At 48.4% G+C, this 18,658-nt stretch overlaps 1 protein-coding gene across 1 annotated transcript in view; it reads left to right on the top strand.

Moving 5' to 3' along the window:
• Window positions 1-18,658, top strand: part of JPH2 (junctophilin 2) — a 65,879-nt gene that overhangs the window by 42,758 nt on the left and 4,463 nt on the right. The window lies entirely within an intron of this gene.

Consider the following 18,658-nt stretch of genomic DNA (forward strand, 5'->3'; position numbering starts at 1 on the left):
GGGCATGGAGGACGAGGATAGGATTTAGACCCCGGCATCTGGTCCCAGGACCTGGTTCTTAGCCATCACATGCCCTTCCCTACCCACAGGGCCCTTTCCTGCCCACCTCTCTGCCTTTGCCCAGGCAGACCCGCGTGCCCTCCCTGGCATGCCCTCTCCACATTGGATCCCTTCCTGTGAACATATCCTTCAGGCCACCTGCAACCTGAGTCCTCCCTGATGGCGTCTTTTCTGTGTCTCTGGCCTTGTCTCCAAATCCTTCCTTGTTATCCAGCCAACCGTGGTTGGCCACTAGGAATGGAATCCTTTGCTTCTTTACTCCCTTGAGACACCTCTTTCTCCTCCCCCTTCACCCCACCACCTCAGGGCCCAGGCATGGACCCCACATGAAGAGTCTGATAAACATCTCTATTAACGCACGGAAATCCTTGACTTTTCCCTTGGACTCTGAGCAAAGTTGCAGCTTTAAATGTCTTCAGGTCTTCCTTGTGTGGGTTATCTATTCTTCCCGAACAGTCTGAATATCAGATCTGTTAGACAAAAGCTCAACAGCCCTTATGTACACCTTCCATGTGCTCGGTCTGCCCAGTGCTGCAGGGCTTACAGAGTGACAGGCACAGTCTCCTGTCTCCAGCCTCAGTTGGCACCTTAGTATGGTCAAGGCTGAGATTACCACCCGGCTTCAGGTGCCCGGGACGGTCCTGACTCATGCTAGGTGTAATTATTAGCAGCCTCCCCTTCACCCTCAGCTTCCCTGGTTTGGATAAGCTCTCCAGTCACCCTAAACAAAGCCTCTGACTGCTCTGAGCACATTGCACATTCCAGTGCATGTGACCCTCCCAACCCTATGAGGTTGGTTCTGTTATTCGCCCCTTTCAAAGAAGGGGAAACCGAGGGACAGAGTGATAAAAGTAACTTGCTCAGGTCACACAGCTTGGAAGAAGCAGAGCTAGGTTTTGAACCCAGATCATCTGGGGCCAGAGTGTTCTCGCTCAACCACTATCTGAGCATGAACTTTTCTTTTTTCTTCTCTTTTCCTTTCTTTTCTTTTTTCCCTTCCTTTCCTTTAACTTTCCTTTCCTTTCCTTTCCTTTCCTTTCCTTTCCTTTCCTTTTCTCTTTTTTCTTTTCTTTTCTTTTTTGAGAGAGAGAGAGAGAGGATGCAAGTGATCAAGGAGCAGAGAGAGAGGGAGAGAGAGAGAGAGAGAGAGGTGGGGCTCATGCTCACCCAAAGTGTGGCTTGTGAGCTCAAATTTTCTAAGAGGTCTTTGTTGATCCTGTGCTCAAGCCCAGATGTGTTCCCCCTCCTCCACCCACACACTTATCCTAGTCAGGACTCTGCTGTGACACAGTTTTGTGACAGCAGGACAGCAATGGAGCCAGATTCTCCTCTGGACTCTGGCACAGTGCCTGCGCCAAATAAAATCTCTGGAAATGCTTTTTGAACCAAGGGATGCGATTCTGTAGGATGGGGGCTGGGTTTGGCCCCTCTCTGTGGTTTTTTCCTCCCCATCCTTGTGGTGACAGAGATGCCAGCCCCCAGGAACAGTTGTCACTGCCTGGAATTCCTTCCCAAGGCTCCTTATCAGTTTTCACAGCAGCCTGGAGTAGGATGAGGGGGGTGTTGGGGACATTCAGGACTGCTCTGGAAAAAGCTGGAATGCCAGAGCCCAAGCCCCACCTGGGGAGGGGCCGGAGGTGGGGGAGGGTGCTGGGCAGGGAGGCCTCAGCTGTCACATTCCTCAGGCTCACAGAAAGCTCTCCTGGGCGCCTTGTCCTTATTTGGGCAGGAGATGTCTGCTGACTCTGGCCTGTGGGATGCCATGACTGGCTGGCTCACCAGGCAGGTTGGGGGGCGGCGGGGGTGGGGGCGTGGGGCGTGCAGAGCACTCCTGGAACCAGATCAGTGGGCTCTTGGACCAGCAATCCCAATGGAAAGTTCAACCCTTGGGGAGAAAAGTCACTCTCTAAGTAATAATTACAAAAATAGCAGCTACCATTCTGGGTACCTATGGTGCACAGAGCACTGAGTGAAGCCAGTCTGTAAGCTCCAGAGGGTAAATGTCTCCTACTCATGGCTATACTCCCAGATCTACCCCAGGACCTGGCACACAGTTGGGGCTTAGTAAATACTTGTCACGATGGAGTGAATATACACTTCACATGCCACAGTTCACTTGATCCTCACAGTAATTCTAGTGGTGGCTAATTATCAACCCGTTTTACAGGTGGTAAGGCTGAGATTTACAGAGGTTTTGTGATTTGGCAAAGGTCATGAAACTTGGAACAGGGGGTGCTGGGGTTTGAAGCCAAGGTCTCTGATCCCAACACTAACTAATGTTCCCACCTTCTTATATTGGCGGTAGCCACACTGGAATTCCTGGCTTTCCCCCTTTATTGGCTGTGGGGGTTGGATCCATTACATAACCTCATCACCCTGAGTTTTCTCACCAGTGAAATGGGAATCGATAGTGATACGTACCTTGGAGAATATCGTGAGGCTTCAATGGAGTAACGCATTTAGCATCGTGCTCAGCACACAGTAGGGGCTTAACGTGTTGTCTGTTAGTAATGTGGTGATGGCTCTCAGGATTCAGCATCCTTCTCACTGGATGCGACGCAGGCAGCAGAGTGGACAAAAGATGGGGCCATCTCCCAGCAGGCTCTCTCCCCTCCTGGAGCACAGTGACAATAATGGCCCTGTAGAGAGAGCCATTCCTAGCCTGTCTGAAGCCTTTCAGATTCCCAGAGCAAGAGAATGGAAGGGGTGTGGGTTTTACCCTGGTGTGCAATCTGGTGTGCAATCATGCTCTTATGTCAGCTCGATTGCCCGAGGTTTCCACGAGCACCTACTGTGTACCCAGGTCTGGGCTGGTGCCCAGAAGCAGGGCCTGCTGCCGTCCCTCAAGGAGCCTGTGGCCACACTGTGGAACAGCAGCAGAGTGGAGTGTCGGAGAAGCACAGGTTCTGGAGCCAGACTGTCAGGATGCCCATCCCTGGCTGGCCGTGTGCCCCTGAGCCAGTTACTGAAATTGCCCAGAGTCCTGCTTTCTCATCTGCACACCGAGGGTGATAATTGTATTTCCCATCCAGTTGTTTGTGTTTAGTGACGTAATGTGTCTAAGCACCTAGACCGGAGCCTGTCACATAGCAAGTGACCCTTCTAACATGTCTGTATCAGAGCTAACCATCAGCATGATTAATTTTCAAATATTGAAAATGATCAGGGGCACCTGGGTGGCTCAGTCAACTAAGCGTCCTTGATTTTGGCTCAGGTGATGGTCTTGCGTTTTGTGGGTTTGAGCCCCGCGGCAGACTCTGTGCTGACAATGAAGCCTGCTTGGGATTTTTCTCTCCCTTTCTCTGCCCCTCCCCTACAGGTGCACTCTCTTTCTCTCTCTCAAAATAAATAAACATTTAAAAAATAATGATCACACAGGTCTCTCTGGGTCTCCGTTACTCCATCTTATAACTGTGTTATTAAATGCGAAGAGATGTGTGAGTCTCACAGTCCAATATGTAATGCATATAACACATTTACCTAACAAATATTTACTGAGCACCTGTTACGTACCTGCTACTGCTTTGGTAGAAACACAGCAGTGAGGCTCCTGCCCCTTTTGGGGGCTCACAGACCAAGTGGAGGAAGAGAAAGTGACCTTGCAGCTAAGTGCAGGGGACTGCAAGAACAGAGAGCTGGCAGTCAGAGTAAGCTTTCCTGAGAGAGTGTTCCGAAGGATGAATAGGAGTTTGCCAGATGACAAGATGAAGGAGGGAACAAGTGTTCCCAGGAATGGGAGCAGCCTGTGTAAAATCCCCAGAAGTGAAAATAGTAGAGCACATGTGGGGACCTGGAAATTTCTGGCTGTCTGGAGGGCTGGTTTAAATGAAGACCAGAGAGGTTGGCAGGGGCTAGGTCATGAAATCATATGCATAGCATAATAATGCATTTCTACATCATCCTCCAGGCTCTGGGAAAGGCACTGAGGGGGCTTCAGCAGAGGGTCAAGATCATGTTTACTGGGGGTAGACTCTGGGGAACGCTTCCTGAACCAGATGGGGCATAAGAAGGAAAACTTACATCCAGGGTTAGCATCCAGCTGAACACTCCTGTAGCATCATACCTGTTGTTAACATTTTGTAGTATTCTGATTTGTGTCAATTTGCAGCCATCAGCTCCCCTGAGCCCCCTAAGTGCTCTCCACCTCCCATTACCGTCCTGTACACCTGGCCTCTTGCCCAGGATATTGACTTCCCCAGACCCAGCAACTAAATGGTTAACCACTTGGCACACCACTCTCATTGGTTGGTGCCCACCCCCCATAGCACTTGCTCAATATTTTTAATATCCCTCTGCTGTATACATCTTAGTCGAGTTCCAGTTCTAAGAAAACATTGTAGAACATCGGATAGAGCAGGACCAGATCGGGAAACTTGGATCTTAGCCCAGTCCTTGTCCTCTTCCTGCTGGGTAAGCAGGTGAGACGGGGCCATCCTACACTGGCTGACACAGGCTTGGGAGTCAGGCCAACCTGGGGTCTAGAGCGCTTCCTGGCTATGTGGCTCTCCCTGTCTATTTAGTGGACATAATAATACTATCCCTTAGGGTTGTTTTCAGGAATAAATTAGATCATTTAAAAATCCTAGCAGTCATAGATGTTAGGTTTTTTAAATTTTATTTATTTATCTATCTATTTATCTTGCAATAGGAATATTATATGCACATTCAAAAGATCTAAAAGGGCTGTATCAGTCAGAGTCCTGGCAGGAAGGGATATTTGCAAAGAGTTCAGCTGCAGACAGTTTCATGAAGCTACTGGATTTCCCCCCACCTTTATTGAGCTATAATTGACATATAACACTGTATACAAGGTGTTGATTTGCCTCACTTATATATTGCAAAATGATTACCACCCTAGCATTAGCTAACACCTCCATTGTGTCACATAATATTTAAGACCTACTCCCTTAGCAACTCTCAAACATATAATACGCTACTGCTAACTATAATCACCATGCTCTATATCGGGTCCCCAGAACTTATTCATCTTATAACTGGATGTTTATACCAGGTAGGCAGGAAATTAACCAGGATATTGAGGTACCCGGGACCAGCAATGATGGGAAGCCATTAGTTCCCTGCGTCTGACAGAGCCAGGGGAGGAAATGGTGTTACATTAGAGCCGATGGGTGCAAGCTGTGGAGGAGAGAACCCCCCTGAAGAGGAACAGGGAGCCGCTCCCTCTCCCTCCTCTAACCCTTGGCTGGTGCCCCCCATCAGCTAAACCCAGCTGGAAGCCAGAGAGCAAGGGCGCTGTGAATGCAGACCGTGGAGGAGGGTCACCCAGGGTGCAGAGCAGGGTGGAGAATGATGTGTGAGCTGAGGGGGGAGGAGATGAGGCAAAAGGAAAGTCCCCAGCTCAAATGAGTGTGTGTGTGTGTGCTCACGCATGTGTATCTTCCTCCCTTCCACCTCCCCCCACCCCCAGCCATCTAGTTCCCATCCCAGTAAGCAGCCTTTGTGACCAATTTCTTATCTATCCTTCCAGAAATATTCCACATATAGAAGAGCAAACTCACTTGTTTGTTTACACAAGCGTTGCATACAATATATGTTAATTTACACTTTGCTCCATAACTTGACCTATCAGGATTCACTCTGTTTTAAAGATCTATCTCATTCTTAGTACTGGCTGCGTAACGTCCTTCAGGTGGCCGTACCAGAGCGTAGTTAACCAGGTCCCTACTGCTAGCTTTGGGTTTGTTTCCAGTCCTTTGCTGTTACAAACCATGTTGCCATAAATGCCTTTGCAATATGTCATTTCCAGCGTATCTGTTGGCCAGATTCCCAGAAGAGGAATCACTGGCACTGAAAAGAGGTAGATGCCAAATTTCTAAAGGAAAAAGCTGAGCAGTTTGAAAGCTAAATACGAATATACAGAAACACAGAAAATTGTTTAAGTGTAAAATCTGTAGTAGTGCACTCCTTTAGTGCACCCTCTGTGCGAGCCACTGCTGTGTATATTAATTCTAATTTTCGTAGCAACCCTAGGAGGTAGTAAGGGGTCTTAGCACCCAGTTTCAACATGTGGTGGTGGGGGGTGTGGTTCCCCCCCGTGGCACCAAGCAGTTCACCGACACTAGCTGGGGCTCTGGGAATTCAGCTCAATTCTGACATTATCTACCGGGAGAAAGCATCAGAGCCTACAAGTCAGGGGTTCAGTCCTCCGAGATGGCATATCTCCCCATGCCATTTGCAACTCCAGGGTGTCACTGGGCTCCTGACTGACCAGCTGTAGGTAGGAGGTTCCAATGACCCCTTCTTTGAGTTCAATTAATTTGCTAGAGCGGCTCGCAGAACTCAGAGAAACAATTTATTTCTAGATTACTAGTTTCTAAGAGCTGTGCAGGGCTCTGTGCCCTAAGCGTGCCACTCTTCCTGTACCTTCACATATTCACCAACCCAGAAACTCTCTGAACACCATCCTTTTAGGTTTCTATGGAGGCTTCATTACATAGGCACAATTGATTAAATCATTGGCCATTGGTGATTGGTTCAGCCTCCAGCCCCTCTTCCTTCCCCTGAAATCACTGGGTGGGACTGAGAGTTCCAACCCTCCATTCTTGGTTGGTGCCCCTGGTAACCAGCCTCCATCATTAGGTGCTTTCCAAAAGTCACCTCCTTATCATAAACGCAGGTGTGGTGGGAAGGGGCTTGTTATGAATATCAAGACACCTCTTTCGTTTTTATGACTCTGAAGTGATTTCAGGAACTGGAGACAAGAGACTGAATATTGTAACAAAAGGTTCTCCCATTGCTCTTATCACTCAGGAAATTCCAAGAGTTTTGGAAACCATGAGACAGGAACCATGAATGAAGATCAAATATATATGAGAAATATATTTTGGTCATCTGAGTGACCCTCAAGTTGACCCTTAAATAACAGGTGTTTGACCTGCACGGGTCCCCTGATACATGGGTTTTTTTCAAGAGATAAAGTACAGTAGTGGGAATGTATTTTCTCTTCTTAATGGTTTTCAATAACATTTCCTTTTCTCTAGCTTAGTTGATTGAAAGAATACAGTATATAGTACAAATAACATACAAAATATGTGCTAATCAACTGCTTATATTGTCAGTAAAGCTTCTGATCAATATAGGCTATTAGTAGTTGAGTTTGTGGGGAGTCAGAAGTGATACTTGGATTTTTTACTGTATGGGGGTTGATGCACCTAACCCCTGCCTTGTTCAAAGGTCAGCTGTATTTATTGTAAATCACAATATCATGATAGACATAGTCTTTTTTTTTTTAATTTTTTAAATGTTTTTATTTTTGAGAGAGAGAGAGAGAGAGAGAGTGTGTGTGTGTGTGTGTGTGTGTGTGTGTGAGCGGGGGAGGGGCAGAGAGAGGGAGACACAGAATCCAAAGCAGGCTCCAGGCTCTAACCTGTCAGCACAGAGCCCGATTGCAGGGCTCGAACTCACGAACCGCGAGATCATGACCTGAGCCGAAGCTGGACGCTTAACTGAATATTCCCGTGGGCCTTTGGACTGAAGGCCTCAGTTTCTCACTCCTGTTGGCCAGAGGCTGCCCTCAGTTCCTTGCCACTGGATGTCCCCGTCAATGCCAGCAAGAGAAGCTGCTAGCAAGAGAGAAGTCATTGTCTTCTAGAAACGAATCACCTTTCCCAAGTTTTTTTATTTAGGAGCCTAAGTCCAGCCCATGCATGAGGGGAGGGTATTAGACAAGGGTGTGAGTGCCAGGGGCCCTCTGAGAAATCTGCCTGCCACACTCATTGTTCTGAAGAAGAAATGGGTGCACAGAGAAGTTAAGCAATTTTTCCAGGCCACACAGCCTCGTGTGTGAGTCAGGTTCAATCCCAGGCAGTGTGATTGCAGGTTCCACACTCTCAAGCGCTGTGCCCCAAAACTGAATCATTACTGTGTTCACGGCCCTGTTAAAAGCTGGGTTGTGCACAGGGAGCTCAGTGGATTCATGGTGCTGCAGCTTTAATATTACTGCTTTTATAATTTACAAAATTGGCTTTCAAACCTGGTATAAACGTTTTAAAAAGGAAGTTTCTCTGTGCTGCTCCAAAGGTCTATCTGCCAGCCCATGCAGAAGAGGCCACCCTGGCAGCAGCCAGGTTCCAGATTGGACTGCAGGACCCAGTTTTATCTGGGGGAGGGGTGCAAGACCCAGGTCCCTTCCCTGTCATTTCACTAGTTACCAACGTGCAGCCACACCTCAGCCATACATAATGAGCCAGCAGTCCCCAGGCCCCGATGGACTAGCCTTTCTCTGGGGAAGTAGGGTTCTCACCGCCAGTAACTGCTGGCCCTGGGCCCTCTCGGAGGGGCACAGGGACTCAGGGCCTCACACTGCCCCTGGGGAAGAGGCTGGGTGGTGGCCGCTGTGCCCTCCTGGAACGTGGGCTTGAACGGAGGCAGCACAGCGGACACGTGGGCCAGCAAAGGCTCTGGTGCCAGACGGCCCTGGACGCAGTTCCAGCTGGCCCTGGCACTTCGAGCTACGAGCCTCAGGCAAATGACTTCCTGAGCCTGCGTTTCTTCCCCGCCTGCCCCCCCCCCCAAAGTGAGTTGTCTTTGAGGATGACAGGAGATCACACAAGTTGTTTTAGTTTCCTGTTGCTGCCATAACAGATTTCCACAGATTTGGGGCCTTAAAACAACACAGATTTATTCATTTACACTTCTGGAGGTCGAAGTCTGAAATCCGTCTCACCACGCTACAGCCAAGGTCAGCACAGCTAATTCCTTCTCGAGGCTCCAGGGGAGAATCCAATTCCTTGGCTTTTCAGCTTCCAGTGGCTGCCCCATTCCTCACCTGATGGCCCCTCCATTTTCACATCACACCGCTCCAGTCTCTGCTTTTTTTTTTTTTTTTAAGGTTATTTATTTATTTTGAGAGAGAGAGAGAGAGCAGAAGGGGCAGAGAGAGGGAGAGAAGGAATCCCAAGCAGGCTCCGCACTACACGGGGCTCGAACCCGTGAACCGGGAGATCATGACCTGAGCCGAAATCAAGACTCAGACGCTTAACTGGCTGAGCCACCCAGGCACCTCTCTCTTTTTTTTTCATGTCCAGTCTCTGCTGCTGTCATCACCTCGCCTTCTCTCCTGCCATCCCACCTCCCTCTGCCTCCTCGTATAAGGACACTCGTGATCACCTTTAGGGCCTCCCTGGATAATCCAGGATAATCCCCACATCTCAAGATCCTTAATCACATCTGCAAAGCTCCTTTTGCCATATAAGGTCACATTCACAGGTTCCAGGGATTAGGACGGGGATATCCTTGGGCCATTATTCAGCTGACCACATAGGTCAAATGTCTGGCACATAGCACTCAGTAAACAGCAACTCTTACTACTTTGCCTCTGCCTTCTAGGCTGGGGGCGGGGGTCACACACACCTGCTGGCATGCAGACAGAGGAGGCCTTCTTTCAGCAGGGGGGAAGGGTCGCTATAAAACGTGATCTGGGGGGGCCCTGGGTGGCTCCGTGGGTCGAGCATCTCTTGGTTTCTGCTCAGGTCGTGATCTCACAGCTCGTGGGTTCGAGCCTCCATCGGACTCCGCCCTGATGTGTGGAGGAACTTGGTTGGGATTCTCTTTCGCTCTGCCCCTCCCCGGCTTGTGCTATCTTTCTTTCTCACAAAATAAATAAATTAAAAAAAAAAAAACAACATAACATGATCTGCAAGACCTCACGTCCACGGCCTGGGGATTCCAGGCTGGGTTTCCAAGGCGGGGGTATTCTCTGGGGCCCTGAGGAGGTGGCAGGTGTAGCTGCCCACTTCACCTGGAACAAAATCACTTTATGGAAAAGTTTCAAACTCTTGCATAGAGCCTCCGCTTCAAAATGCTTTGTTACATTAATTCACTCTATAATCCCAACAACCCAATGAAGTGAGGGCTATTCATGGCCCCATTTTACGGATGGAAAAACCAAAGCACAGAAAATTTAGTAAGTCATCCACAGTCCTACAACTGTGCTCCTACCCACCTCAAAATACCAAAACGTTGATGGCATTTTTTTCTTTTAAAAAAGAAAAACTGCTGATTTTCAGAACTTTTCTACAATGAAGTCATGTCGTTTTATACCCTTTAAAAATTTTTTTTAAATCTTTATTTGAGAAAGAGAGAGAGAGCAAGGGAGGGGCAGAGAGAGAGGGAGACACAGAATCTGAAACAGGCTCCAGGCTCTGAGATGTCAGCACAGAGTCCAACGCGAGGCTCGAACTCATGAACCATGAGATCATGACCTGAGCCGAAGTCGGAGGCTTAACCGCCTGAGCCACCCAGGCACCCCTGTACCTTTTTTTTTTTATATATAATATAAAAGTAACAAAAGACAAATTATGAACACGTAACACGGTGGATGGGCTTTCTCCTACTCTGTTGACTTCTGTTTGCTCTGCTATCAGGACTTTTCAGTCTTGTCTGTCTCTCCTACCAGACTCGATTTCCTTTCCTTCTGGCTCAACACTCATTTTAATAGCAATGAGCAAGTGAGTTAGGCTCTCTGTGACTCCGTTTTCTCATTTGTACAATGGTGGTAGTACCTAACTCAACAGGCGGCATGAACCTTTAGGTCATTTCCCATTTTTCTTATTAGAAGCAATGCGTATGTATAGATCTGTACATCAGCACGAAAACTGGGAAACTCTTAGAAGAAAATACAGGAGTAAGCCTTTGTGACCATAAGTTAGACAAAGCCTTCTTGGATCTGACACCAAAAGCACACGCAATAAAAGAAAAAACAAAAACAAAACAGATACACTGGACTGCATTAAACTTAAAGACCTTTATGCTGCAGAGGATGATATCAAGAAAGTGGAAAGACGAGCCACAGGACGGAAAAATATTTGCAATACATGACTGGCACCATATCTGATAAGGGACTATGTCTAGACTATATAAGGAACTTTAACTACTCAATAATAAAATAGACAAAAACCCAATTTAAAAAAGACAAAGGATCCGAAGAGACATTTCTCCTGAGAAGATCCACAAATGGCCGCGAAGCCCGTGAGTAGATGCTTAACGTCATTAGCCATCAGGAAAATGCAGGTGGACATTTCCCCAATGGCTAATGATGCCCCCACCACCATCACCACTGTCACCACCACCTCACAAACCACTAGTATGAATAAAATTTAAAAGATGGGTATAATAACAAGTGTTAGCGAAGATGTGGAGAAATGGGAGCCCTCCTATGTTCCGGGGAGGATGTAAAATGGTGCAGCCACTGTGGAACCAGCCTGACGGTTCCTCAGCCGGAACATGGACTTAACACATGACCCAGAAATTCTGCTCCCCGGTGGGCACCCATGACACATGAAAACATACAAACACACAAAAACTGGTATGCCAATGTCCATACCGGCATTATTCACAGCAGGCAGAAGCGGAAACAACCCGAATGTCCATCAGCTAAAGAACAGGTAAACTCAATACAGTTGTTGCACACGGTAAAATAACATTTGTTGGTAGAAAGGATTGAAGTATGGGGGCGCCTGGGTGGCTCAGTCAGTTGAGGGTCCAACTCTTGATTTCGGCTCAAGTCATGATTCCAGGGTTGTGGGATCAAGCCCTGTGTTGGGCTCTGTGCTAAGTGTGGAGCCTGCTTGGGATTCTCCCTCTCTCTCTCTCTTTCTCTGTGTGTGTGTGTGTGTGTGTGTCCCTGCTCCACTCACATATGCTCTCTCTCTCTCAAAATAAAAATAAAATTAAAAAGAAGAAAGGATTAAAGTATGGACACAGGTACAGAATGGGTGAATCTTGGAACAGTGTTCAGAGGACATATCCTTCCACAAGAATGCATATTTACATCCCAATTTATTGGCAGTCCATAGAATTCTGGAAGAGAAATGCTGGGAAGCGTTGTTATAATAGTTACAAAAACCATGATAATGAAAGCTAGTGTTTGTTAAATCTCCGTCTATGCTCATTTCAGACTGTCAGTAATTTTGTGAAGTATTATTATCCCCATTTCACAGTTGAGGAAACTGAGACCGGTGAGCAAAGGTCAGATACCTCTAGTGTGACGGTGCTATTATTTAGACTGGAGCTTCTGCCCTTAACCCCTCTGGTGAGGGGGGCTTCCCGGAGGGACTTCGCCCCATTTGCCAAATGAAGTCCTGGGGCTGGGGTGGAGAGGGGAGGAAGTTCCCTCCTCTGTCAAGACTCACTGACCATGCCCCTGCCTACATCCTTGGGGGCTTCCTTCCAGGCAGCTCTCTGGATGGTGTTTGGACACCCCAGCTGTGGTTCCTCTCTGTGATTACTCTGACCATGATTGTTCTGGAGGAAGTGGCCACGGCCAGCCAGAGCTGTGGGCGAGGGGCTATTTTGGGAGAGGGCAGGGCAGTGGCATCTGAAGCATCCCCCACCACAGGAAGACACTTGGCAGCATTGTCCCTGCCGGCCACCTCTGCGGCCTCCAGAGAGGCTGGCAGAGGTTTGAGCTGGAGACTCATTATCTGCCTCTGTCCTGCAGGCATACCAGAGGTTTTTTGTTCTGAAGATTTTTTTTTTCATTTTAAAAACGAGAAAAGTTTTAATTTTTTTTTTTTAAACAACTCAGCGGCACGTGGTACATCCAGGATTTTTAGGCTTCTCCAAAGAAGTATGCTTATTTATTTTATTAACAAGCACTGTATGGACTTCCTGCGTCCGGGTCACTGCTCTAAGAGCCAGATGACTGTCCGTTCATTTACTTCTTACATCATTTCTGCCTGGTAGTTGCTGTTATTATCCCCATTTTACAGATGAGGAGACCGGGGTTCAGGGAGCTCAGACTTGCCAAAGATTGGTTGCAAGGGGGCAGTGCTAGGACCCCTCACCCAAGCTACCTAGCTGGAGTTTCTCTCTTCTCAGCGGCTCTCCCCAGCAGTTTAGAGGCTTTGCTCTGCATCTCTCTTCATCCATTGGTTTGCAGGGCTGTTGTGTGGTTGGCTTGGCATGGCTGCGTTAGGCTCAGGTGGCTGCTGGGTCCTATTGATCCCCATCTCTGGGCCCAGCACATGGAGGACCTGGACCAGAGTTACCGGCAAGTGGTGGGGGGGGGGGTGGGGGGAAGCTTGGTGTAATGGGTAAGAGCTCGGGCTGATTGACTTTCTAGCTGTGTGACCTTGAGAAAGTGACTCCACCTCTCTGAGGTCATTTGTGTAAAGCAGCCATAGCACAGAGCTGGGCACAAGGGAGTCAACAAATAACAGATGTTAATAGTGTTACAAGTAGTCGAAGAAGAGACAGTTGTTGAGTGAATGCATTAAAACAGGGGTCAGTAAACCTTTTCTGTAAAAGAGCAGATGGTAAATATTTTTGGCCTTGCAGGTCACACGGTCTCTGTGGCAACTGCTTAACTCTAGACAATGTGTCAACACATGGGTGTGGCTGAGTTCCAATAAAACATTATATGGACACTGAACTCTGAATTTCATGTAATTTTCATGTGTCAGAAAATATCACTCTTGTTTTCTTTTGTTTTTTCAACCATTCAAAAATATACAAACCAGTCTCTGTTCACGGGCAGCACTGGCTGGCCCGCTGCTGCAGTTTGCCGACCCCCCTGCACTAGAACGTGAGCTCTGCAAGGGGTTTTTAGATGCTTGGTTTGCTCTTAGATCCACAGTACCCAGAATGGCGCCTAGCACTCAGTAGGCACTCCAGAAAGTTATATTAAGTGAATGAATCAATATATAGAAGTGGGTTTTGAGCTGGCCCTTTAAGACTGGGAGGGTGGACAGAGGGGAAGGAGCCTTCCAGGTGGGGGAACAGCCTGAACAAAGGCACAGAGTTGGGGATAATTCCAGAAGGTATGCCCCTTGGTCCATGAAGCCATCGATTCCTGGTGGAGACGACTGGGCAGCAAAGCTGACTTGTAGCCAGCAGTTAGGGAGCTAGGAGTGAGGAGAAGGAGCTGGGGTGCAGGGGATGCTCTCAGAAGCACTTCTGTTGGGTTATCGCCCTGCCCCTGTCCCAGAACCACCAGCCTTATTTTTAACCCCGCTGACGAAAGATAATCCCAATGAAATCAAGAAGAGTGACTGATCCCTGCCCCTCCCCCTGCCCCAGTTTCTGCTGATTCCCTTTCCCGTAGGTCAGAGCCATCCTTGGAGACCCTCCCCTAGCGGTCTCAGCCCAGACACAGTGAGTGGTCACAGGAGAAGAAACGGGTCCAGCATTTCCTTAGCAGGACCTGAACCCAGAGAAGGGATCCTGGTGCTTAAGGAGAAGCACTCAAGCAAGGCTCCCGGAGAGTTGAGCAGGCTGGGAGCTGCCCAGCATAGAGCTGGTTTCTCCGTCTGTCTACCAGCACATGCTTCTTAGACTTCAGTGAGCAGTGGAAGCCTCTGGAGCACTTCTAAAACACAGGTTCCTGGGCTCCTCACCCTGAAGTTCTGACTCAGTAGGTCTGGGATGGAGCCCGCGAACCTGCATTTCTGATGAGCTCCCAGGTGATGGGGGCCAGGAGGGTGATGGGCCACACTGTGAGTGGCCCTGACCTACAAAAGCCTCTGGGCAACAGCAGGCTCCCCGCCCTCACCCTGTGAGCTGCCAGGGCTGCGCTGAGACGGCAGCTGGTGATACGCTCATCAGGACGGCCTCAGCGGAGGATCTGGAGAGGCTGGAAGGCTGTGCTAAGTGCCTTGGGCTTTATTTTGAGCGTGGTAGGAAGCCTTGCAAAGATTTTAAGCAAGAGTTGAGGCCTCTGGACGTCTGGATTAAGCCAGCCCACGATGCCACTGTGATCAGTTGTAGGGAGCACACGGGGGCTTTGAGGAGCAGTGACGCAAGGAGGGAGAGGCTGTGGATGCTGGAGTTTCGCAGGACTAGGAGAGGGGACTTGGTGAGTGATGGCCGTGGCTGCCGCAAGGAGCCGAGGAGGAGGGCATGGGAGAACACGGGAGTGCCTGGCTTGAAGGGTGGCAGCCATTCCTGAGACCAGAGACCAAGGGGGTCAGCCGGCCAGACTGATGGACATGGGAAAGAGCAGCGAGCTTCCTGTGAACACAGCAGCTGTCACTGCCTTGGGCCGTGTGGCCGCCCCTTTCTCAACCCCTGTGTGGCTGCTCTGGGGGGTGTCCACGGTTGATCTCCCCAGATCTTCTGGGGCTCTATGTGCAGGCTGCCTGTCTGGCCTTAGGAGGAGTCCTGCAGCACAGCTTCCCAGGGCACCAAGGAAACAAGCAAGCACCATCCAGCTTGCGTTACCAAAAAAGGACATTTTCTCTGTTTGAAGGTTTGCCCAGCACTTTCCCTCCTCCCCCGACCTGGGGTTTCAGGTTGCCAGGGAAGTGTTTCTGGAAAGTTTAGGAGTTTGAGTCACATGCATTCGTGCGCAGGCAAATATGAACCTGGGATACGCATGTACCACACTCAGTTTTGATGTCATAAACCTCATCTCCCTCCTTCTCCTTCATCACCTCCTCCTCCACCATCACCTCCACCACCACCATCACCACCATTACTGCCACCTCCACTCAGTCACATCGTGGCCTAAACGCTTTCATATGTTGCCTTTTAAATCATGAGTTTTCACAGCAACTCCAAGAGGGGGAAATTATTATCTCCATTGTACAAATGAAGAAACTGAGGCACAGAGAGGCAGAGCAACTCACCCAAGGTCCTGGAGTCACGGTGGGATCAGGACTAGGGTGAAGTGATCAAGGTCATGCAAAGTGCAGGGTCTGATCCAGTCTTTATCTAAATTTTGTTCACAACTTGTTCATCAAGGATTTTTTGGCATTATTTTTGACTTTTAAAATACTGCTTTAAAACATTGTCTTCTCTTGCTTACTGAGTTTTTGGCATCCTCCTAAGTTTCAGCCCCAGCCTTGGCAGCATCCGAACTGGAATCCAAAGCTGTGCTCTTGACCGTTCCCTGTGCTGCCCCTCCACGCATACCTGTGCACATGCGTGAGTTCATTTAAGTGTTCATTTTCTTTAAAGTAAACTCTGTGCCCAATGTGAGGCTCGAACTCGCAACCCCGAGATCAAGGGTCATCGGCTCTACTGACCAAGTCAGCCAGACATCCCATATTTAGGTATTCTTTTGTCAGTAAAGAATTTTTTTTTTAATTTTTAAAAAATGTTTATTTGTTATTGTGAGACAGAGACAGAGCGTGAGCAGGGGAAGGGCAGAGAGAAAGGGAGACACAGAATCTGAAGCAGGTTCCAGGCTCTGAGCTGTTAGCACAGAGCCCGATGCGGGGCTTGAGCTCACAAACTGCGAGATCATGACCTGAGCCAAAGTCGGACGCTTAACCGACCGAGCCACCCAGGCGCCCCTGTCAGTATAAACGCTATTGTGGCAAGGTGGCAAGGGCAGGGCTTGGAAATCACAGGGTTCTGGGTTTGAACTCCACTGTTCCCTACTGGGTGAGCGGACAGCCTGCAGTTAAAGGCACAGACCCTGGATCCCAGAATGTCTCGGTTCGAAATCTTCCTCTGTCACTTCCTGGCTGTATAAGTTTGCCTTAGTTCCTTAAAGCCTTGTGCCCTGGATTTCTCCTCAGTAAAGAGGGGTGGTGGTATTAATATCTGCTACCCAGTGTTATTGGGGGATCAAATGAGTTGGTTTCTATAAAGCCCGTGGCATGTGGTAAATGCTTTGTAAGTATTAACTATTATTTTGCATCCTTGAGAAGATACCTCTCTGAGCCTCAGTTTCCCCATGTGTAAAGTGCAAACAGTAAAAACTACCTCCCAGACATTCTGAGGATTGAAGGGGATAACATAGGTAAAGGGCCTGTCCTCCCTTATTCCAGGCCCAATTCTATATACTGGAGACTGAGATGCAAAGACACACATCAGCTCCCTGAGGTGTGTCTCATCAGCAGATGTGGACACTCATTTGTTTAGTTCTCCAAAGCACTGAGCTCTTCCTCTTTCTCAGGGCCTTTGCACATGCTCTTTCTTCTTTCTGCCTTGTTGTGCCCACCTCTCCTGTTATGGGTCTAATTTATGTTTTTCTTCATCTCAGTAAATGTCACATTCTCAAAGAAACCTTCCCTGGTCCCACATCTGTCACCGATCCATTTGTCTTCCTGCTCTAGAATTTTTTTTTTTTTTTTTTAGTATATGTGCTGTACCTTTTCTATATTTTCATGGCACTTCCTTCGTGGCACTTCTCACAACAGCAGTTAAGTTCTTTTTATTTAACTGCATTGTATTAAATACGTTTTGTTGTTTTGTTTACCTCCTTCCTGCCTCACTTGGCTGTGAGGGCAGGGACAGGGCTGGTCTTATCCTCAGGTCTCTGTCCTTAGTGCCCCGGGGTGGCACGTGTTCCAGAGTAGTGCTCGAGCACGAGCACTGGGCCTTATTGCCTGGGTTCAAATTCCTAGCTCCTGCACTTAATGACCCTGAGACCCAGGGCAAATTATTTAACCTGTCTGTGCCTCAGTTTTCTTTTCTGTAAAATAGGAAAAATAATAACAGCACCAGCTCCCTAAGGCATCATGATGATTACATAAGATAATCTTGATAATTCCTTCAGAACTGTGTCTGGCCCATAATGGAGTTGTTATTTTAGTAGGTGCTTCTGGCTAGACTAACAGCTGAAAGGAACATCTCCCAGATCTCAGGTGTTAACACAATAAACATTTAAGGCTTCTTTAAATGTTCCACACTGAATGTTTAAACGTAATGGCTAAATGTTCCACATTCCAGTGTGGGACTGTGGGAAGGGAACTTCGCATTATCTATAATCATCTCTGGACCTCGGTTCCTTCCACTGTGTCTCTTAACATGGGGTTCACAGCGGGTTCTGTGGATAGAATTCAGGGAGTCTGTGAACCTGGATGCTGTCTTAGGTGAGATTCCCTAGAAGCAGAATCTGAGGTGGGGATTCTTGAGCAGATTATTTTTTTTTAAGTGTTTATTTATTTTGAGAGAGAGAGCGTGTGTGCATACGCGAGCCAGGGAGGGGCACAGGGAAAGGGAAAAAGAGAATCCCAAGCATGCTCTGTGCTGTCAGCACCGAGCCCGACATGGGGCTCCATCTCAAGAACTGTGAGATATGATCTGAACCGAGATCAAGAGTTGGATGCTTAACCAACTGAGTCACCCAGGTGCCCCATGAGCAGATGATTTTTTGAGGGGATGCTTTCAGGAGAGGGGAGGGTGACAGAAACAGAGTAGGGTAGGGAACCCAACAAGGATGTAATCTTACCTGCAGTCCCGCCTCAGCCTGACCCCACGGCAGGGGGTGGGGGAGTGTTCTGTGGCTACCAGAGAGTTGGTTCCTCCTGGGTCAAGAGGGGCCTGGTGGGTGTCATCAGTCATTAGTTGTGAGCCGCTTGGTTGGAGTGGGTGGCCATTTGACCTCCGGAGCAATGTGGCTTCTGTTGGGTGCAATTTTCTAGGACAGTAATGAGCCATTAGCAGCCTATACAGGAGCTAGGGGTGGGTGCCTTTGCCCAGCGAAGGGATCTGGGCAGAGTGCCAAAAGTTTCTACAACAGAGAGGAAAATTATCTTATTTTTACTAACTTCTAACTGAAATTGAGCATTTGCTTCAAATTATGGAGGTAGGCAAAAAACCATAGTAGTACTAGAAATATCTGTGACTTGGGGCACCTGGGTGGCTTAGTCAGTTAAGCATCCGACTTCGGCTCAGGTCATGATCT

Source organism: Lynx rufus, unplaced genomic scaffold (assembly GCF_022079265.1).
Source record: "Lynx rufus isolate CCGP_SWC_20201006 ecotype Redwood Valley unplaced genomic scaffold, mLynRuf1.p SCAF_8, whole genome shotgun sequence".
NCBI classification, from domain to species: Eukaryota; Metazoa; Chordata; class Mammalia; order Carnivora; family Felidae; genus Lynx; species Lynx rufus.